Consider the following 24384-nt stretch of genomic DNA (forward strand, 5'->3'; position numbering starts at 1 on the left):
CAAACACACTGAGCGTGTGTAACAATACATCAAAATCATTAGCACAAAACCTTAAAATAGTGTATTGAATTTGTATAAAGCAGCCAAACCCTTTGAGATTTTAGGTGTCACATCTAGACTTTCTGAAGGAAACATTATTTTAAAAGCTGGTACCAAAATGATATTAGTGGTTCTTGTGTCCAAGTCTTCTAACATAATGTGCTTCCATCAATAATTTTTCAGTGTCAAAAAGGGGAGACTAAACAACTCCCAGAGGTGATACTGGAGTATATTGCTTTTCCTCTCTAAGGGGTTGGCCACACTGTAGTTGTGAATGTGAGTTATGCTTTTATAGTATATTCAAGCTAATTCTAAACTATCATTATTGCAGGTTATGTTATAGCTGTAGGTCCAGCGCTGCACAGCATCTGATGTGGTTTATTGCACCTATTAAAATACTGGGTTGAACTCTGGGAAACCACAGATACACTTTTGTTTTGAACTGGTTGAATTTAGCTTGTGTATGAATGCTTAAGCTGCAGTGCAGAAATAGTGAAGGTCACTAGCTCAAATGTAGCCCAAAGGGCTGCTGATTGTTTAGTAGCCTGAATGAAAGGAATGACATGAAATTGAATGAAATTTTCCAAGTCCAAATCTTGTGGAAGATATGTCCGTCTATTATACTGCATACTCACATGCATTACTTGGTGGTGGAGTGAGATAATACACATGCATTGTAAGCTTTTCCCTGAAGCTAATCTATTCATGTTATAAATTAGGAGCTCCTGTTCTGTTATTGTGCCCATGCTCTGAATTTCTGTCTCTAGGACAGTAATTTTTTGTCCTAGGGTAAACATTTCCAACTCACTTTACGTTTGCTCTCAGTGCATCAGTACATAATAGCCTAAATCCTGAAAACTTAGACTCCTGAATTGTTTGTGTCATCTTTGAAAATGGATTCAGTAACCATGAATCTGTATTTAAACTGGATTGGTAGACAATCTAAAGAAAGGTTTTTGGAGGGGTTTTGCATTCTGGGAAGGTTTAGAGCTTGTTTCTTTATACAGGTCTATTTTTTCTGAAAGCTGGGGCTGATTCATCATTGTGTTATTCTAATTTTATGCTGGCATAAACTCATTTTCTGTAATAGAGTTTCTCTGGTATAAAGCAGGAGTGATACAGTAGTGAAGCAAAGGCTACATTTTTAAACTGGCACAGTCAAAAACTCCAAGCCTAATATATTTTTTCAGTGATAAATTGTAGCTACTAATTCCAGTCAAGAGGAGCTACGTGCCGATGCAGTAAGCACTATATAAGCCACACTGTTAGGGAAAGCCTTTTTCCTCCTCTGGTTGAATCTGAGCCACTATGCACAGTAATGCAAGATTCAATGCAGTAGGAGAATCCACAAGAGCTACTACTACAGCTACTCCTTATGGTTCTGAGTTGTGTGAGAGTGAACCTGTTTAGGAGTTAATCCAATGACAGTTGCATGTGAAATTAATAAATAGCACTGGGGGAAAAAACCAATAGGGAAGATATCACAACTCCCTCTTTCCTTTTTAAAAATACATTTCCTATTGGCACAATGAATGGTTCTACCTCCCACTGTCTCCTGTTCTTCCTCATGAGTAGTTTAACCTATAGCTTGGAGAGTGAGCAGACTAAAATTACTGCTTCCCAAGAGCACAGTCTAACTGGAAGGTTAGCACTTAGGAAATAGGCGACAGTATCTGATTTTTAAGGAACTGGTGGCAAACTGGGCCACTTCTTTGGATTTGAAATTCTAAGAAGTCTTTCATAACTGTTAGGAACATGCTCCATGAATTTAAGTGGTTCCTGAGGTTGTTGGACCACAACTTTTGAATTGGCGATCTCGGGACAGCCCAAGTTCTTATTTCAGTCTAGTTCTGCCTATGCACTTTCTGTATGAGAGCTGAAGGTGGGTAACAGCCTAACTGTGAGAAAGCATTTATTGCTTATAAATGTGTCTTTTCTTTGTTTGCAAATTTCTGGAAAAAATGGAAAAGGATGAGTTTATCAGAGAGCAAATGTGGTCTGACTTGCTTTTAGCAAGTGCAGTGACCAAGAAGTTTTTCATCATTTTCCCATCTCTAAAAATAATTAAATGACAAACACAGAGAAACCACTTCAGAGGACCCAGATCTCAGGTTATTGATGTTGAGATAAGAACAAATAAAATTTTCCTGGTTACTGAAAAGTCTATGAACCTTTGCATCTTGCATCATATAGACTAATTAGAAAATTATATATGCAGATACTGTTTGGATTGACTGGCATTCTCTCATTTACATGGAAAGGCAAGTAAATTCTGCTTTTAAGAAAACACAGTGTTTTCCTAGTTTCGTGTGGCAGCCACTCAACTTACTTCATTTCTTTGCAAAATAGGAACTTCAGCATTTCATTTTTTATCTTTTATCATTAGACTCTTACAGCTTTAAAATGATTTTCCCCCTAGAAAATGCAAATCTATTCCTTTGTAGTGAAAACCATATTATACATGCAGCATGTAACTTTCAAAACTTTAGTTAGAAGCAGCAAAGCAAGCTGTCAGACATTTCAGTAATTGAATTTCCTTGAGAACTGCCTTGGTTTGTCAGCTCTGACTTTGCTGTCAAAAGAAAAGAAAATAGCCAGGGAATTAATCTAAGATAACACAGGGGGTATTTTGATAATGCCAAGACACAAACATTCAGTGTTTTCTCTGGAGATATTTTGAGGTAGGGTTCCCCAGCCCAAACCAAGTGAGTTCATTTTAGCCTTGAGTCATTACTGCCTTGTGTAGAGTTCTGAGAATTAACTAATGACCTATCAAACTGCAGTACAAAGGATCCTTTCTTCCTGTATTAAGATGCACAATATCATTACTTAAAAGGCCCAATATACCCTTTGTCAATTACTTCATAAGTGCAATTCATCTTTTACTGCTTCCGCACTTGGATTGCTTGTAAAATGTTTAGTGGTTAATTAGCCTGGAAGGAAGTCCAACTTATGAAAAACCAAGCAGTAGGAAAAAATAGCCATAAAATTAATGGCTTAGTCTCTGGTCGTTATTTTACAGGAGAATGTTAATCAGACTCTGTTGGAACTGTACCTCTGACTAGCACTCAGCCTCCTTTATAATCAGCTTCAGAAGTATTCCTTTCTGGGTTTTCCCCTTTGGCCTGTGCTTTCCTCCGAAGGACTTGAATGTATTAGGAAGAGATTGACAGCTCTCCTAACAATTGCAGCCAGTCCTCTAGCTAAAGGGAAACATGGGGCTAGTCACTTTTACTCTATTGGAACCCACCTGGAGTCACATTTAAGGTATAAAACTGTTATCCAAATAATGAAACTAATAAAAGATATACTGCTGTAGATAAAAGAAAATAGTCAATATTTGAGCTGTGAGACCTTCATTAGACAGTGGATAAAACTAGAAAAGGAGAGAATTATATCGGGAGTAAATTACTGTATTTACAGCTAGCTCTTTATACCTGCAGAGAAGATTCCGAAATAATCAGTTCCCAGGGACAGCTTGGCCACTGAACACACATTCCATTTTGGGTTGGTCATAAGGATGCTTAGAGGGAAAAATAAACATTAAACCCTCTCACTGGTGAAATGGAGAAAATCTTATTTATGCAAATTCTCCATGTATTTTGGCAATTGGTCTGTCTGTAAATCTTGGAGCTGTAAAATAGAGTTTTGGGTTGTTTTTTCTTTTTGGTGGAAAATTGCCCTTCATTTTAGAGCAGTTCACAAGCAAAGCGTCATTTTTTCATATGTTCTAAATACTGTATATCATGGCACTGTTGGTTAACCCTATGTGTTCAGCCTTACAAAACTCTGAGTAATTAGACCTAGCATTTTAGTGTTGTATCTATATTTAATCAAAAGCTTAATAAAAAACTACCACGAAAAATGCCAGCTATAATTTTAAGCCCACCTAAACTCACTCTTTTACTTCTAGAAACCTGGAGTGGCAATGTTTTTTCTTTCAAAAGATAAGTACAATCATATAACTTTCCACATATAGTTGTCTTGTAATCATAATTCTGGGTGGTTTTCCTTGAGTATATAAAAGAAAAAAATTCATTCTGAATATGACTGCATGTCTCTTTGATAAAATATATATATAGGTGCCCAAGAGCCTCATGCAGCAATACCCTGTAATGGCTCACAGGCTTTTAAGTTTCTCTTAGAAAAGATACTGCACATGGCTGAGAATGCCATCAGTTGTACCATCAGTAAACATCCAGTGCTTGTAAGCGTCCTTTGAAACAGAAGATCCACTTTAAGGCTTTGCTCCTCATTAGGCTGACTACATAAGGACATCCAACTTCATCAGCAATGCCCTAGGGCATTACATCTGGCCTCCAGCTGCCATTCCAGATGGACACGAATCTTGTATTAAGTCCCGCATCATATCACTCACACTGATCTTGGGTAAACCAGGGCATTTAAGTGACACTAGACTAAATTTGGCTTCAGGCAACTGATGTTATGTGTCAGACGAACTCAACCCAGTGTCGTGGTCTTTAATAACACATTATCCCTGCCCACACACTATATAATACTTAAGCCAACATTAACATACCACACAATTTATTGCACTTACAAGCAGTCCAACAGCTCAGCCTGTAACAAGTAGTCAGCGAGTTCTTGAAGGACTTCTCCTTGGACCTGCAGAGGTCTTCTGATGTACTAGCACTATCACCATAATAACACCATAAGCATGCATTTGTGCACTTATCCTGTTTGTCCCTTTCCCTGGGCTCCACTGTTTCAATGTTTGGTTCTTGCATGACTTTGTTAAGCTGAATCAGCATCCCTTACTTCCCACTCTTCTCACTCATTGCTCTGCGATAAGTCTATACAGGGTGAGAAATTCATATAAGAACTTGTGACATGACTGCTGTTTATGGCCATCATTTCTTGTCTAATGACTTCAACACCATTTTGTTATACTGATAGCAGCTCCCACAAAATTATACCTTTGCCTACCTTATCTACGACTTGATATGTTAAGAAGAGTCAAGTGATCCTGAGATCAATTTCTAATACTGCTAGAATTCTTGTTTCCATTTTCCCATTTATTGAAATGCTGACAGGTACAAAATCATGTTCAGCTGATGCTCTTCTAGAATTTAACGGCAATAGAGGTGCATCAGAGGCAGGCTGTCTAGATCTTTCTTGTAGGGACAATACTATTTTTACGCTGTTTCTTTCAAAGCTGTTGAATAGAGATGATGGCAACTAGCTGCTCTGTGTCTGTACTATACTTAACTGTAAATGACTTAAGCTTATACCCTAAAGTAGGACTTACTGTCACATATTACACTGTAAATTATAATGTCTAGTAAAAGTAGGATATGTACATCACCTGCTTAGTTCTTACCTGTTCTCATAAAAACTGTATGCAGAAAATGAGATGAAAGTGCTAGAATAGGATGTTACTTTGAAGAAAAAAGTCTAAACTAAACTACACTTTCAAATAGTAGTTTTTGTTGTGGTATCAGCAGGAACCTTTTTTTTATGTGGCCTATATTTTGCATATGTGACAAACCCTAAAATCTTTTCCTATGTCACTGTTCATTCAGGGCAACACAACACATAAGTGAATTTTACCTTATATATTTTTTACAGTCCCTAAAATACCTTCACATACCTTTTTTCTTAACCCATTATGCCATAATACTTAAAAAGTCATCATCCTGTTTGGTTTTTTGTTGTTGTTTTTTTTTTTTTTTTTAATAGCTGATTTCATACTGAGTTTTCATCTTGTAATCATTAGCAGATGTAGAGAATACGCTGTCACAGACACCTGTACTTAATTACTGTCTACGGGGTCTCGATTTCAGCAACATTTCTGGAAGCATGAGTATATTTCTTTTTTTCAGAATTATTAGGTTTATTAGGTGTTTTGCTGTTGTTTTGTTGTTGTTTTGTTGGGCATGGGGGTAGTGGGGGACAGTATTTTTTTTAAAGTCGATACATGTATTTCAGGATGGACTTGATTTTGCTGTGGTTTTTGTTGTTGTTGTTTAACGTATTAGATATCAGTGTTAAGAAACCCAGTCTTTCAATTTGGAGATATATATTTTTAACTAAAGAAGTCCCACTTTACTGTTCAGAGAGAATTTGTCAGGCCTCTTTTGAAAATGACGCTAAATGGTTTACACTCAGGTTTATCTATTGCTGGCCTATAAATAAACACATTTTTTTTTTTTTACATTTTCACACCTAACATGTTTGTATGACATTCATATTGTTAACATCCTACACTCAAATTTGAGGGGAAACCAATGCAAAATGGTTCAGAGCTGCTCATTGCCAAAATTGTTCTGTTCCTCATGCTTGTTGTTTTCAGCCATGCAATGAAATGCTCTTTCAACTTCCATGAGCTGTCTTCCACAACTGTGAAGATCCAGTCTCTGGTGGAGCTTTCAGCTCCTAATTTTCTCCTGGGGAATCATCTTAGAGGGTGTTAAAACTACAGCCAAGGGTTTGATAACAGCTCAGGTAGGCATTCCTTGCTGGCTGGTGCTGCTAGCAGGGCGCTGCCACAGCATGGAGCTCAGCTTGGGCGAGGTGCCAAGGTGTCTGCTGAGCTGCTCGGAATAATCTGAGTTGTATTTAGATTTCATAGAGCACCCTATCACCCAGAATGAAAATTTCAGCTGACAGCCCTTGCTATAATTAACAGAGATTCGAATTCCATCAGTGAAATAATATTGTCTGACCAGAAGTAAGGAAATTCCGCCTCGAAGTTAGTGGTGTGCACAAATGAAACTTCAATGAATAAATAGCATTTAATTATTATGTCCATGCACAAAACTTTCCATGATGTCCTACTGAGTTCCTCTGTAGCTGACTGCAGTATTTGCCTTGAAAGATGAAAACTTGCATATATATCAGTATATTCTAATGTTCCGGTATCTGAGTGGAATAAACCAGACTACATTTGAATATATTTGTACCTCTGTTATTATGTGTTTTTATGTCTAAGACTAATAAGTTTTGCAGGTTGTTGTCTCAGTATATTTCAAAATGCAAGATAAATTTTAGTCTGTGGTTAGCGTATTTAATATTAAAGAAGATTATTTAAAACTAAAATAATTTTCATGTTATCCCCTTACCATTAGTACAGAAATGTCTACAATATTCATGTGATGAAGTCACAGGGTCAATGAGACTCTTGCAAGTTTGGTTTGGTTTTTGATTTTGTTTTTTGTTTGTTTTAAACAGCAACCAAACAAAAACAAACAACCAAAACCAAAACAGAAAACATTCATTTCCTTAACTTTCTAACTGTAATAATTCCTTAGTGAATATTTAGCTTGCATCACAACATAACATATGAAAAACTTGGTTTTCTTTCTTATCCTTGCAGTTAATCATCTCAGTACTCTATGAAGTTTGTATTATGCTTTTGAGAAAATTTTGCTGGGCATTGTATGCCTGCAATAGAATTTTGAAAGCTTCCACATTAATTCTCAGAAGGATCTCTAGGGCTTTGTAGGTCTAGTCCTTTTTAGAGAACAGCCAATGTGTAAGTATGATATATCTCTATAGTTTTGATTGGTTTCTGTTTTTACATAAAATGTAGCCTTTCTGTGAATTTATATTGTCAAATCACTCGTCAAAATAATTATGTGATGTGGTATACTTTTTCACTATGTTGATATGCTTTTCCTTTATATTTTCCTGACTGAAAGGAACAGACAGGAAAGAATTAAAACTTAATTTACTTTAATGGTGAGGAAATGTGGTTTTTCATGCTCATGTGTTTTTTTCTTTCAGTTCTACTTGCTAATTTATAAAATTTAGCGATCTGCAATGTGACTCTCAATGAATAGTACAAATTACAAAGCCTTTAAGGTGTTTGGGCCTGCAAAGAAGTGCAGGGTTTTTTTTTTTCTGGAATTCCTACATTCATCATTAGAATATTTCTTGACAAAGCTCAGAGTATTAAACCAACTTATAGTTTAGTTCTTTCTTAGGATGAGTTTAAGACGTGTGTATTACTGAAATAGTTACTCCATCCTCTAGCTTCCAGTGCGCTCTGAGATGAACACAATCTGGTCCTTTTGATTGATTTCAATTGTATTTCTGAAGTTGTTCCATCAACTCTTTTTGATCCTTTTATCTCTGTAGTGCTTTTACTCTCACTACCTGTAAAGACAAATCTGAGGATAGAACCATCCTCTCCAGTACAGACCCATGCCAATAAATCATTTACTTTCCCTGCAGACTTTTGATCCTGTTTGATTGCACCCTGGTGGTCTAAAGGATCCACAGTCTTGCTTGTGGGATTCTTTTGATATATTTGAAGAGTTTTTGATATGTTTGGTCTGTTTATTCTTAAATCTTCCCTAGCTTTTTTAAACTCACCTGTCAAAAACTATGTTTCAGAGACAGTATAAAAGAAGGGATTGAATATATGGGTAACGTATTACCTAGTAATAAGGCAGCTCCTCTCCCCTATTTTACATTTCAGTATTTACTTCAAGATTTCTTTGTTTTCATTTTCTTTTATCTTTGTACCCTTAAGAACAGATGTACATGTACAACTGTTTCAGATGACAGGAGAAATTCTTGTTTCCTCAGTACTGTGGAGATTGTTTAGAAAGAAGGAAAGTCTTACCTGAGGAAAACTCTAGAATCCTTACTTGGATAAAACACTGTGAGTTTTGTGATGGGGCAACGTCTCTTGTACTGAAATTGCAATAGGAATGTCTGCAGATGAATACAGACTTGTTCTTTCTTAGGCGCATTTTCCCATGAAAGGTGCAATATTCTATTCCAAATGCAGTCTTTTCGGTTTAAGTAAACACAGAAAATTAAATAAAAAAACCTTTGGGGGCAAAATTTCTCAAAGTATTTTCTATTACTCCATCAGGTTAGAGACAGGGAGTGAAAAGGAGATGTTACTCTGTGATCACAGACTGCAGTGAGGGGCTAAGGAGGCAGCATCTTTGCCCTGCACCCTTTCCAGGACAGAGTAGAAGAAATCATTCTAAGTGAGAGCAGAATTACACAGCCATGCCATGCTATGGAAAAGTGAATCTGACAAGGAAAAGTGGTTTTGAATCATGTCCTTATAGGTGGGAAACCTACACAGAAGGTTTGAAGCAAGGAACTTGGTCTAACCTATGTGGTAAAATGTGCATTGGCTGCAATTTAGTAATGAGTAAGGGAAATAGCATTTGATCGCTGTGTCAATTGCTTTATTCTCTCATAAAAAATAACAAACCAGTATTTCTCTTTTTTCTTGTTTGTTTTTTAAGAAAAATAGAGAGCTGAATGAGTTTCATTTAGTATAAACACTGGAGAGAAAACAGTGCAGGTCTGCATCCTGTAGAAATTACTTTTATATTACTATGGCTTTTAACCAGAGATTCTAGTTTGGAATTGATACTACAGTGTTATTCACATATCTATCAGGAACAAAAAATATTTTAAATTTAAAATAGATGTAATTGTATGTGATAAATGAGTACATGCAATTAGAGCCAAAACCCTTAGGGAATAATTATAGTTTAGTGGCACCCGCAAAGGAATTATAAGCAGCTGAAGAATTTTGAAAAAAATTACAGAGAAATACCCTAACTTGAAGGTACATATTAAGAAGTAAGAAGGAAAAGAATGATAAATAGACTGGGTAGTTGTTTATATATTAAAAACAAACAAACAAAACAACAAAACTAAAATCTGCAACACACTGCTATAGTACAGTAAAAGTGGAAATAATGATTTTATTCTGTTGACCTGTGGAACCTCAGCTGAGGTAAATTACCATAGCTCAGGTGTTTTCAATGAAGCTATGTCCATTTCTACCAAATGAAGCTTGGTCTCACAGACATAAAAATGCTTTCTGAGAAAATGTAAGTTAAAAGAATACTTTAAATGATGACATTTTATTTCTGATGTGATTGGTACTTAATTATGCTTCTCAGTTGCAATTCTTTTGTTTAGTACTTTATAATAGAGATGGTAAAATGAATGCACTGTTTTGTAATAATCATTCGTTATGTATTAGCGTGATCTAAATATCCCACAGATACATTGCTTTTCAAAATCTATTAAATGTCCCGATTGTTTTAACTCTTTCCACTGTTCACAAACAGACAAATTTACTTTTTCTTCCCATAAACTAGTCAAAGAAAAGCTCTCTTGATTTTGGTAATAATTTTGGTTTCCAAATCCAAGGGCACATCTAGAATTGGTTTTCAGTAAATATTTAACTTCTAGCAAAAAAAGTCTGTTTTTTAAGCAGGCATTTTCCTTTTAACAGTGCCATTTCCAGTCAAACAGATATGATGTTTATTTCACTGATAGAAACCAAAGTTTACTGAAGTATCAGTAAAGTGCTCATATTTATACCTGAGGTTTTTTTTCCCAATCTTGCTTAAATTTTACCTTAAAAAAAAGTATATTTATATTTTCACATATATTGAGTAGCCATTACTGTCATTTTAAACCTTCATGTTTTGAATATCTTTCATCCCTTCATTCCAAACAGGTTTGTTATAAGCTAAGGCTAGTTATATCTTGTGTGTGTTTAGAGCAGTGGGGAGCAATTATGATATGTTCCTTTTTGTTGTGTACCTCATCTGACCTCAGCCACTCCATAGGCGAGTATCAGGAGACAGTGGTTGGGTTTGGTAGCTTCAGAAATATACTTGACAGCAAAAGAAACCCTGTCTTGGGGATCGAGATTAATATGGTATACAGAGTGCTCTCAGCTCAGGTGCTGGCAAAAGGAAACTTCTCGCCACACTGCACGTTTGGTCTGTGGCACTTGAAATACGCTTTGAGGACCTGAGGTAATTTTATTACTTTGTGTCCAGATTTCATGGTGCCTACATTTAGTACACAGGGAGAAGCTGAACCTAAGTAACCTCTACCATTCCAAGCAGAGTTATTGTCGGGCTACCTATTGTATTTTTGCAATAATGCCATACTTCAGTAAATTGCTCAGCTGCTGTATGTAGTCAAAATTACATTGATTAATGCGGTTTTAGCCACATATAACAAGAACAAAAAAGTATTGTAATTATAAGATTGCATACTCTTTTGCAAAAAAATAGATCACATTTTCTGCAGTTGTAGATAGAGGCATAATACATTTGTGATAATGGGAAGTAATCTACATATACCAGTGAAGCAGATAACATTACAGTCATTTGTGTGAGAAGCATTTTGTAAACTGTACTGTTGTAATGTCTCACAGATAATATATAATGTTGGAATTGCTAATTTTCCCATCACCAAGTGGTAATAACTAGCAATCCTCATGAAATTTTGCAGGGACAAAATATGAACCAAATGCACAAGTAAAGACCCTGTGTATGAACGTGCTGGAGTGCATTTTGATGCATAGCTTCATAAAGAGTACCTGAGTTTAAGAAGATAATGGAAAAAATGGAAACCAAATGAATGATCAATAATCTATCATGAAGTGGATTTAGCTAAATCTAAACACTGCTTTCACAAACTCTATATTTTTTCTTTAACGTCAACCCAGAATAGTGATTCAATAACTATGTTTTCTTTGTCTTTTTTTTGTAACATAGAAACATAAAGTAGGATATTTTGAAAGCCCAGAACAATGATTTCTCAGGAGTGTACTCACTCTGCACAAATTTCAGCAGAGATGCTAAGTCATATGAGACCCTAATGAAGGGCAAGTATTCCCTGCTTAACCTAGCCAGATACAAGAGGTTTTGTTTTCCACATTACTGGCAAGAAATCCTCAGCCAAAAGAAACCAAAACCAAACAAAAAAACCTCAACTGCGTTGATGTATTGTGTTTGTAGGTTTTTGTCCTTAATTTGACATAGGCTGGCCAAGTGGACAAATGTTGACTGCTTCAAGCAGCTTTATTTGGTAATTCCTCTCTGGAAAACTACCTATACACATGCTCTGGAATAGATACCTTTTCCTTTTATTTCTCTAAAGAGTTTTTTGTCAAGGGAACCTGAGTATAAGGATGTAGAGAAAGAAATCAGGGCTGTTTATGTTCTAAAATATGTGTACATCTCTAGTTGACTATCCAAGTAGAAAACATGTTGCCTAAACCCAAGATTTTATTTTATTTTATTTTATTTTTAAAGCTGAATGTGCCTCACTTAGTTCACTTTTTGGGCCTTACTTCTCACGCAGGATACAAACTTTTCGTTTTTTTTATAGGAAGAGAAAGACCCTAAGCCCACAGAGACTGATAGAAAAATCCCATTGTCTCCTATGAATCTTGGCTCAGGTCCTAAGTAGGTAGTTCTGATGGCCCCAGAGAGAAGCTTGTTTTCACATGACTTGATGCAACATTCTCTGAAGTAACGTGCACAAATATATTGGAAAAATTCTGCCATTCTTGACTGAGTCTTGAATAATACTAGGAAATACAGTCTGTTACAAGAGCTGCTGCTCTGCCTGAGCATAAAAATGGAGAAAACAATCTAAAAGTAATTACTGACTCAATGGTATTAGCGACTTTTAAAAAAATGTAATTACAAAAACTGCTTTATGGAAAAAACTTTTAGGAAGAACTTAACTAATGAGAAAAATAGGTGAATGGGATAATCTACACATTAAAAGCATCTTCACAAGGTACTTTGCGTAAGGTTTAGGTGAACAGGGCTATCAAGACAACATAGAGAAAAGCTATCAGTTTGATACAGAAAATATAAGGTGATATTTTATGACTTTGGTTAACAGGGAATGCGTCTACATGATTTAATTAGCCATATCTACCTCTAAAATATATGATCTATGAAAACTTTGTTTCTATGAAAACATTCAAAATGAGACGTTCTGTGGGGCACACAGGGAAAAACATGAAAGAAGTTTCTAATTTCAAATTAAGGGATGTAACTCTGATCATCTGCAAGAGTTACATCTTTTTTTTTTTCCAGTTTTCACTGACATAGGACTTGATCTTATTTCTCATTAGTACTGGGAAATCAAATGTTTGCTCATCCTCAGAGTCAGTAGGAAAGGCATGTTTTCTTTCCTCTGAATTGCAGCCAGATCCTGCACTATGAAGTTTATGAGATTTTCTGTTTATGAATGGCACGCTAGTGACACATTAAGGAGCAGCTGCTGAAGCAAGAGTAGATGTAATATACCCTTGTGGCTGAGGCATGGCTGAGAAAACAGTTGAACCAGTAAATCCTGCAGAATCCAAGCACAGAAGAGTGACTCTATCCAATTTCCCCTTTTACTATTTTATCTTTTGAGTTATATGTGAGAGCAGAGTTTGTCACAGACTACTAGTGTGTTGCAGAGAACTCAGGACTTCAGAAATCAGTGGAATATAAAACAAATACAGGAGCAATGAATAGAGCCAAGAACAGCATCAAGCCCAGACAAATTATTTACTCATTTTTAATTGGCTATTCTTTAAAAAACCTTCAGAGAAAGTTGCAGATAGTGACATCCACATCTGCTAGTGATGTGGTGAAATCAGTCATTACCTGGAAGGACTAAATTTTTCATTCACTTAGTGAAATATCTGTACACTCAACCATTTTATGAAAGAGCAAAAAGTTTCAGGGACTTTGCAAAAGACTAAAAAGACCACCCATGCTTTAAAACAGACATCAAAGTGTATGGGCTCAAAAGGGGCAACAGATAAAGGTGGGGTTTTTTGGTGTTTGTTTTTTTTTTTTCTGTGTGTGTGTTGTTTTTGTTTGGGTTTGATTTTTTTTTTCAAAGATAGTAATGGCACATCACGTCACCAAAACTGACATTACCTATGTCATTTGTTAAGGTAACTGGAGGATAATAATACCAATTCTAATAATAATAAGATCCTTGAAATATATTATCTATTTGAGTCTTTTGTGTGTGTGAAGACAGTACCTCTTAAAACTCAGAGGCTAAAAGTGTGCTGAGAGGACAGAAATATGACTGTTCTTCTTAGAGTCAATCTTATACATTCAGGTCCATCATGGTTTGCTCTAGTATATTAAAAATAGTGGATGACATATGAATCATCAAATACATTCAAAAGCTCACTTCTGCTATTCATCTTCACAGCCTAGATCCAAAAGTGTTTTCATCATATACTCAGGGATAAAGAGCCAAAAAATTTAAACATACCTCTGGGATGAAGGGAAGACTAAATACCAGGGATGTTAGAAAATAATCCCTGCATGGATAGAAAAATTATTTGGTTTCACTCAAGAAAAAAATAACTACCACATATCAATATGATATAAATGAAAAGAAGAAATAGTGGAAGGCTTTATTGGAAGTAGAAAAGTGGAACTGAATTACTTATGGCAATTACTCTCCGATATAACCAATGTCTCAAGCAAAAAGAGGAGGGACAAAGATGTACACACACAATTCCAATAAAAACAAAAACCCCACATTCTCATGCTCATATGGTCATTTTCTTGCAGCGTTAACACAACTGTAGAAGAAATGAGTATACGGACAAGTTTTCAAAGAGTTAGCACTTCTTTCCGTATTTGAAAATGTTGTTTCTTTTGTTGTTTTGCATTATTACATGCATTCATTTTCCTTTAGAAGTGTTTCTTCTTCTTCAAGCTGTATTCATGTGTTGCTGACTTCCACAATAAGACACTTGATAATAATATCCTGCAGTGACACAAACTTATTTCTTTTAATATCCCAGTCAATACGAAGTTGCTGGGGACACAAGTCAGAGTGATTAATAGCACACTACCCGTAGAGGTTTCAGCTGTTCATAGCAGCTATGTAATGGAATACTCAAAATACCAGGTTTTGTGGTGTGATTGTAACCATCACAGCAGTCATTTCCTGACCTTCTTGAAACCTTTTCTCATTTGAGAATGAACAATGGCGTGACTAACTTACACTTTCTTAAAACACATAATATTCACATACAAACGCGTTCTTTTGAGGATCTTATGTGTCATTGAAATAAATTGGAGCTGTTACTCTGCTAAAAGAAAATATATAGTCAGAATTTAAAAGGGAATTTTGTCTAAGCTGAATCCTGTTTATGACCAAGATTGTGTGGACATAGCTGTTTACTATAGCAGAAAATACACATAGTATTTCATATCCTGTCAGTTCAGGATTATTAACAGGTTTAAACGAATACATGAGGAGCCACTTAAAATGGAACTGAAATCCAAGGCTAGGTCAAGCATAGGCCTTTTTAACTTCAAAACTACATCCGAGTTATCTGTAGTGAAAAACTGGAAAAATAATGGAATTGTTTACAAAACTTCTTTTTCATAGTATTTTCCTATTCTTTTCACTCCTGGAAAATCAGTTTAGTAGAAACTTGGGTACAAGGTCCTAATGCTTTGTGCAAACCTTCACCAATTGTTCAAAATTCTTCACAATAAAAAGCTGTTGAACCTTTCTCGAAGTTTTTAACAAGCTGTCAACAACTGTAGAGTTGTATTTATGTTCCTTTTCACTCTGAACCATATCAGTGATATTCCTTGCTTCACAGTGAGAGACAAATTGTAATACAGTCCACAGAGGGCAAAAGAATCAGAAAGACCTTATATGAGAAAGGGAATGATTTTCGAGATGAAAAAAAGGCACACAAAAACTTTTGGTAACATGTTTTGCTACCCGAAGTTCTTACATGGGTGGTTCAGATACCTCCGTACAATGATAGATATTGCTATACTCTAACACCACTACAATATCTACAATATGTACCTTATAGATAGAGTATGAAAAGCTGAAATACTTTTTAGAGTGCTTTTTTCTTGTGATGGTCATGACTGTAAATCAAATATCAAGATTTTTTAATTCAATTTGTGGCATGTGCATCCAATACAGTTAAATAAGTGCATCACTTTTTTTTTTTTTTTTTAAATTTTCCCTGCTTAATTCTGGTTTCCTAGATGGTTTAACTAGGAATTCATTCTGCAATTTCAGATGTATTCTCAAGATTTTCTGAAACTACTATATATTACTGAAGAGGATATGACAACTCTGTCTTTCATGGACAGTTTTACTACAGTTAAAAAAGTCTTACATCAGTAATGAGAAGTGTCTGACTTCTCTTTTGGGATTTTGCTTTGTTTTTGACATATTAGAATCATTATGGTTGGAATGAAATTGGCATATGGGAAGTATTAGCAGAAAACCTATTTTAAAATTATAACTAAAGCTTTTATGCGCAGTACTAAAATTTAGTGCTAGATCTCAGTATGCTTAAGAAACTGTTTCTTCTTCTCTGACACCTTTCATTATGTACACATCAAAAGTGTTGTACCTTTATTTTCTTTTCCATTTTTAGAAAGGCAGTGTAATATGAATAAAATAGTCAGATGATACCCAGTGACTGATTTCCTAGGGCTACCTTAGCCAGATAGCAAATGTAATAAAAATTTAAGACCATTTCACATTCTTGACAATCCCTAAAGAAACACACCTGACGACCATGCCCACTTTATATGTGTGACAGTATTACCTTTGCCACCTCCAAAACCTCCCACAGCCAAGTTTGAATTTAATTTAATATGGATTGTATTTTGATTTTTTTTATACAATCCACATAAATCATAAAAGTCGGTTTTATCATTCTGCTGTTCAAAACCTGCTCTGGGTGCTATACCAGGGAATCAATTTTACGAAAAATCTCAAGGCATGATCTCTTCTTTCCTTATAAAAAGGCATCACCTTTATACCCTGTTGCGACTAATTCTTGTGGAATTTTGTATCTCTTGATGCTAGCAAGCTGTATGTAATAAGTGATTAGGATGTATGTAGGAAGTCTAATAGTAAGAGACAAACTGTGATTCAGACTGGTAGGTCCCTACTTATTGTTCCTTGCCTTTCACTTAATGCCAATATTTTTCGCAGGCTGTAGAGTACATACCCACATGCCTTTTCATCTCCTATATGGGGTGCATATGGGGTGAAACATGGATCCTTCTAATTATAATTTACTATAAATTAATATTAATTGTATTACAAGTTCCAGAAATATTTTGTGTATATTAAATGGGTAGTGTAACATTCATTCAGAATTCACCAGAACATTCTCAGCGAATGTTACAGTACATCTGTATATGAGTACATTTCAAAGCTTTTCTTCCTGGTTGTCAATTCAAATAATGCCAAGGTTAGAAGTTATTTTAAAATGTTATGGAACATTTGGTTTTGGTTGCCTGCATGAAGCAGATTTGTGTAGCAGCCCTTCTTATGTTAGAAAGGAGATCATAGATCATACTGAGCGCAACTGGCACTAATTGGCAAACTTGGCAGTTTGATCAGAAAGGCTAAAAACTAAATGGGCAAAGGGATTGACCTCCTTTTCTAAGTTAACAGCGAAACACTCTGCTGAGCTAGTGCAGAGAAATCTGTTGACCCTGTCCCTTTTCTATGGAGGGTTTTCTCCTCTGGGCCTGTCAGTCCAGCTGTTTTCAGTAGCACTAAAACTACTAATAAATAAAAGTGTAGAAATACACAGCAAAATACTTGAAATGTCTACATTTCCAAAAGTATCTAGAAGGTCAGATTCTAAATACATACATCTGAAATGTATATGATGGAATAGTGTGGTATGGTGATACACTGGATCTGACATGCCTCTTCAGTGAACCTTAGTTCAGCAAAACCTGTCCTTTGAGCTATATTTGGGAAGGGGCAGATGGAGATGAAAGACCTTTTTTTTCAAAATTTACCATCATATTTGTGGGGGAACATCAGCAAGCATACTAAAAGTTGGAAAATAATGAGACAGTGTCTTGGTATTGCTAAGCATCCACTAGGCTTTTAAAACCTCAGGTAGGAAATATATTAATACATTATTATTCTGCCTTACTAGGAAAAAGCCAGCTTCTGCCTCTCAAAACCCCTGTATCTACAGCAGTCCTTTCCTAGCTATGGCACAGACATATCTCAGTAGAAAACTTTCAAAGGTGTGTATATTACACGTTAGTAACTAAGTTTGTATCTTAGCACCTAGGTTTGGGGCTGATATTTTTATTCGGCATTTGGTTTGCAGATTCAGTTATCCTTGAGTATTTCCACATCCCAGTCTTTCTAGCCTGTTATATTTATTCAATGGTTTTGTAGCACCTCTGCTGAAAAGATGTAAATACATTTGTATTCCTAAATATTGTAATAGTTCATCTGTTCTTCTTTACTCTCCATAGGCATTATTAGCCCTGCAATTGCTGTGCTTTGCTGTTTGGAAATCACCCTGGGAAGGCAAATGCTGCAGATGAGTGACAGGCCTTTATCACCTTCTTCACCCCCTGCCATCCAGCTGACTGCTTAAGGGACTCCAGAATTTCTGCTTCAATGGTTGGCAAATACCTTTGCAGCACTTGCAGTACACCCTTGCTTACAGAAGAAATACAGGTGAAGTTTGAAGATGTGACTCTAATGCATTTACTGTCTTAATATGTTAATAATGTACTTTTTCTTTCGCCAGTGAATGAAGAGAGGGAAAAAAGAAATCCTAAAAATCTTTACTTTGTGGAAGGCAGACCATAAATCTAAGACAACAGCATATGCAAATTGGGGACATTCAAGCCAAGTCCTTCCTGGCTCTGCAAAGACAATCAGTAAAAATTCCTAAATAGTCAGAAGAGAAAAAGATGGATGCAAAAACCATATATGGTTTGTCTGGCAACCTGCTGTTCGTAGCCTTTTGACCAGTCATGATAGGCATTCCTTTTTAATGTTCATTGATTATTCGCTCAGTTTTATACAGGAAAATGTTTTATTCTAGAAATGCAAGTGAGCAATTTTAGTTCATGATTTGCTAATTTATTTATTCAGATTTATACACAGAATCTAAGCATTTTGTGGTCCTTCACTTGAGCCTGTGGTTTATGCTGTTTCCCATTATTTTTCCTTTACATAATGTTTACTGCTAATGACTTGTACATCAGAACAACAAACTGCCTTACCTCAGTACAAACTGAAATTCTATTAGATTACAACAGGTAAATTCTTGTTCAAGAATTTAATGTCAAACCGTATAAAGCGGATGCTTTCTTGGGCTAATGGTACTACTTATTTTTAGAAGAAAGAGTAGGATTTTCTGCACTAATACTCACTATTCATGTGTTACATTTCTTGTATAATTCTTTGAGCTTCACTGAGTATTACAGTCCCAGTAAACTTTGGGTCATTAACTTCAAAGCTACAAGCAGAGATTACTTTATTAGAATTTGCTATTTTAACCATTATAAATAAATATTTACTCACATATCCTATACTATCATATAGTCATGTCTGAAATATGTATAAAATTCCTCTATGCATAAACTACCTTTGTTGGGCTGCAAGAAGTTACAAGCACAATGCAAACCACAGAGCAAGTCAGGACATATTCCAAGATATTAATACAACCTTCCCCTCTTTTCATCATCCCCTGACACATGACTTTATGGGGAATGTGCTGGTCACAACTCCAAGGAGCTGTGTCTGCCCATAAGAAGTATATAATATTGGAACTGTTGTCTCATCTGTGAAGATGACATTTGGGATTTTTATTTGCCTCAAGGCATCTGTTGGCCTTTTACAACATTTTCTTTTTATTGATGTCCCTAATCGAATGCAAGTGCATATTGAAAAGATAGTTTTATTGCATCAACATTGCCTCCTTTATTTAGAGTAGTTAATTTATATATTTAATCTGTCACTCTCGTGTTTTTTTGCTGCTCTGCAGAATCTTGTGTTCTGACTTTCTGTATCTCTCATTGTCCATAAAAACCTTCTTTGCACATCCCAATGATGATCATCCTAAACTTTTTGATAGGTAATTAGTGATAAAAGCTATGGTTACCTTTTAAGTATTCTTGGGCATCTTATTTATTTAATTTTTTTAACCTGGAATGAATGAATGAAAGGAAGAAATAAAGAAAGCACAGAAGATAGTAAGATGGAGAGAAAAATTAAAAAGAGTCCTTTAGCTACATAAAGTTATATACATCTGTGTTTATATATGCATGGTCACTAGTGTACCTCTGTGCGCTTCAGCCAGAGAAGGCTGTTGGTGCTGTTTTCGTTGTTGTGAGTGCTCTTTGTGTCTGTCTGTGATCTTTGTTACTGTATGCGTACATATGTGGTGTACTTGGGTGGTTTGTATGTATGCGTCTGCTGGGAACACACCCTCACTACTGGCTGGACCTGGGGACAAGTTGCTGTAGCAGCCTTGCCTCTTCCGAGCTGTTGAGTCCAGCATGATATATTTCCCCCTAACTGTGCTCCTGCTGATGATTGTGGTGACGATGTTAACAACAATAACAATAACAGTAATAATAATGAATAGTAATAATAGATGTAGCAGAAGTTATACTATTTCTTGGCAAACATGTTCCAGTTTAAAGAATGCCATGACAAAACTTTTGAAGGTGGAAATGGTCACTTGCAGCCATTGTTGGAGGTACAACATGGAAGAGATTAGAGAAGATCAGAAGAGGGGAAGGGTTTCTGATTGCTTACCTAAAGTTACAATAAACGCGTCATTTCCAGCACTTGAAAAGCCCCCGTGAGAGGGAATCAGAGAAAGACCAGCAGTGTGTGGCCTATGCCTTGGAACGCTCTAATGTCTGTGTGTCCAGCTGCCTTGCTGGAGCCTTGTCTGTGCGTTGGTCAGCATTCAGAACATGTAGATGCACCTGCCTTTGTGCTTAGCCCAGGAACAGAGATCCCAGCAGTCGCTTTGATGCACATTTCATGCAAACCAGCTTGAAATCCTCTGAGCGTAGGAAGTATGATGAAAGTCCATGCTGTTCTTCCGCTAATATGAAGACCAGCCCAAGCTAGCTTGATTAAAGGTACCCCAGGTACATCTGTGAGATGACTAGGCAAACACTTCTAAGAGCAGTAGCAACACTCTAACTGCAGTAGCTTAAGGTAAATAAGTGAAGTAAAATTTTCAAGTAATAGCTTTTATTAGGTGTAGTTGGAATATGTGAACAAGCCATTGGACATACCTTTGCTTTCTTGTCAGATTGCAGCTTAGGTCATTTATACAGGCTTATGCTTCTTGATGGAACAGATTGAGCAATGAGGTACCTTTGGGCAACATCTCTACTGTCAGAGATATGAGATCTCTTGGAGATCACCCACCTTTCTGCTACTTGCCTAACTCTGCAGTAGCACAGCGCTGCGCAAAAGAATTAAAGCTGTGTGGAGGACCTGAGGTAGTTTCCTTGTGGCACCTTTGAGGGCTCAGAATTCAGAGCTCTGGTCACCATGTGCCTCTGGTCAGTGTTCACCTACCTAGCTGTTTACTGTTGCTGTACTATTTTCTAGCATAAAATAAGGACAAAAAATTGAACACCCTTCCAGAAAGTACTAGAAGATTCATTTTGTGTTGTAGGTGTGAACATGAATATTACAGACATAGGACTAAATAGGTCACTGGAGACTTTTATTTATATATTTTAAATAAAAAACTGTAGCCATCACAATCCTAACTGAACTTTAGGAAGGACATTGTAATGTCTCTACATTTCTTGGTATTTTCTATACTATTTGAATTTTCTTAAAAGAATGTTTTCCTTTCAGATGCTTCCTCCAAATGTAAAATATTGTACTAACAATTGTCACGCAAAAAAATTATAGGATTTTTAAATACCACTTAATTTACTTCTCATCATGAGTACACGTCTCTGGACAGATCAGACCATTTTTAAAGAGAATTGTTAGATTCAAAACTGTTGGTCATAAAATATTGTGGTGAAGCTTGATTAGTCTATAAATCCAGTGCCAGATGAATTGTAAAATTGAAAAGATTTAATGATAGTATGTTGAAAAGTGTTTTGGTCTACCACATGCAGTACTGTTTACAGAAGAGTTAGTCTGAGATCTCAGAATCCCTTCTTTTACTTTTTGAAGCTCCTGAATTATATTTATTGGTCTGTTTGCCTGCTTGCCTATCAAAAATGTTTATTATAAAATTAAAACTGTTTCTGTTTGTCCTCCTTCCTATTTTCCCCATTAGCATGAAGGTTTTACTGAGTAGTAGTACAATTAATAATATTTAAAATAGTTCTGACGCATATTTCCACTGATTTATATTTTCTTATTCTCAAATGAAAAACATACCTATTGCTGCATTTTTGGGGGTATGGAATTAAAGAATATATAGTTTGAATGCTTCCTCATGCTTAGACTTTACTACATACTAAACAAAAGAGCTTGGCTTTATAGGTTGAGTATGCTGTAAGCTTCGAGTGCAGTGTTTACTGACATTAGTGAATTAATTAATGAAGAGAGGGTAGCAGTATGGCAAATGGTGTATGAGTAGAAACTCCAACAGGATGTGATCTACAGGGAGCTCTCTGTATCCTGTCTAATCAGAGCAGGAAGCTATCAATCAGTGTTGAATATAGTAGGAGACATGCAGTATTAGACAATGATAAAGGAGTCTTCAGGCTCATGAAGTCAAGATATAACTATCCAAATTTTCCATTATATAGTTATACATATTGTCCCATTCTACAGTTAACTGAATTTTCCGTTAGCCAGTCACTTCTATCCCATAGCAGAATTTAAAATGGTGAATGAAATATGGTAAATCTGAAGCCTTCTAACCCATCTGTGGATTGCTGGTGTGAATACTGTTCCTGTCTTGCCTTCAAGTGCGTTTCCTGAACTCAGCTGGGTAATGCGATCTTTATATAGAGAAGTACAGAAATCACTAAATTCTCTGGATAGACACATCTTTTTGAGGCTACTTCAGACTAAAACGGTCTATTGAACATAGCAAAATAAAACTGCTGATTGCAATACTGCTATCAAAATTCTACTAATGAAAATACGTGTATATATTAATTGTGATAAAATATAAGTTTTTTCTTCTATGTTCTTGAAGGATATCTTAATGATTTTAGCTAAATGAAACTGGCAGCAATGAAGACATATTCCCTGTGTACCTAAGCAGATTGTACGTATTTACTTGCAAGGAGTTATAATGCATTATGTCCTGGGAACATAGTCATGTTGTCATGGAATTTTGATGAAGGTTATGCTATCGTTCTTCAAAATTCTTTATGTATCTATTCAGAGGAAATGCTAAGAAAGTCAAGCTTAGCATCTTATCTTTTTCTTTTTGCCTGAAATTTCTTACTGAATTTGATCTTTTGCATTTCTAATAGAATCATGATGGTCACTAATAACTTGACATTTTTTCAAAACTGTCACCACACAGAGAGGTTAATTACCTTTGGTGAAAATGAAAAGGTATTAAAAGAACAAGGTTGCCAACAAAGCTGAATCTACAAACCACTGACAAGCCAGCTTTGTTAAAACTTCACAACTCCACAATATATGCTTCTATAAAATTTTAATGTTAATAGTTCTACTTTAGATAGTGATTTAAATGTAATCCAATGAAGAATCTTTAGGACATGCATATCAGATTCTCAGCAGAATGCAGGAGGCTATGAATTAATGACACTAACTGAATTCAAGGGCAGGTGAATGTAAGTTATATTTTCACCTCACCTGACTTTGTCTCCAAACAATATTGGGTGAGGTTAAGTGTCAATTGAAAAAAGCTTACAATTATTCATACATTTTTTTTATACTGCCAAATCTAAACAACAACATGAATGCAGTCCATAGATTCATCTGTTCTTATTAAAAACATCTGATGTCGCTAACTTTTAAAAAAAAAAGTACTTAGAAAATGGCTTACAAGTTGAACATAGCAAAATGGTGTTCACTCATGAAAGCTGGAAGTTCTGAAGCAGTGTGGTCCTTGTTACTGACTGCAGCTGTACCCTGCCAGGTTCTCCTGTTGTCCTTCCAAGAGAGTGAACTGTTCAGAATATGTGTGTCTTTTTCCCAGCCTAGAAAACACTTTTACTTATACATGGGTGTTATAGTAATAGCACAGGAACACAGAACTGGAAGGTATCACTTTGCCCAATGAATTTAGTCCTTGTCACTTACAGAAACCCTATCTTCTCTTCCCACTAATAATTAAGAAAGGTGCATCAGTTGGGCTTTTTAGCCAACTTACCCAGTTAGTATGCCGCTTCAGAATTTACATGTTGTGATGTTGAGCAAACTCTCCCTAATGCTCTGTGGAAATATATTCAGAATCAGTTCATATTCACTTGCTGACATAGCACTTCATTTAAGTAACTGGTTTTCTTCTCCCTGATATATTTCTAGTCTCTTACTCTCCCCGCCTTCCCTTCTGTCTTTGTCTTGACTTCTCTATGATAGGCTTACAAGTTACTTGTCTATTTTACTCCAATAACATTGGATCTCTCTTTCTTGTGGTGCTAGTATGTCGTCCCTCTACTCTTGCTGGTTTCAGCTATTCAGCTATTATCCTCCGGTCTTTTTTTTTCTTTCTGGTGGTTTTTCTGTTGTTGTTGGTGGTGGTGGTTTGCTTGTTTGTTTGTTTGTGGTTTCTTTGTTTTTATTGTTTTGTTTTTGTGTGTGGTGGGTTTTTTT

This window comes from Caloenas nicobarica, chromosome 4 (assembly GCF_036013445.1).
Source record: "Caloenas nicobarica isolate bCalNic1 chromosome 4, bCalNic1.hap1, whole genome shotgun sequence".
NCBI classification, from domain to species: Eukaryota; Metazoa; Chordata; class Aves; order Columbiformes; family Columbidae; genus Caloenas; species Caloenas nicobarica.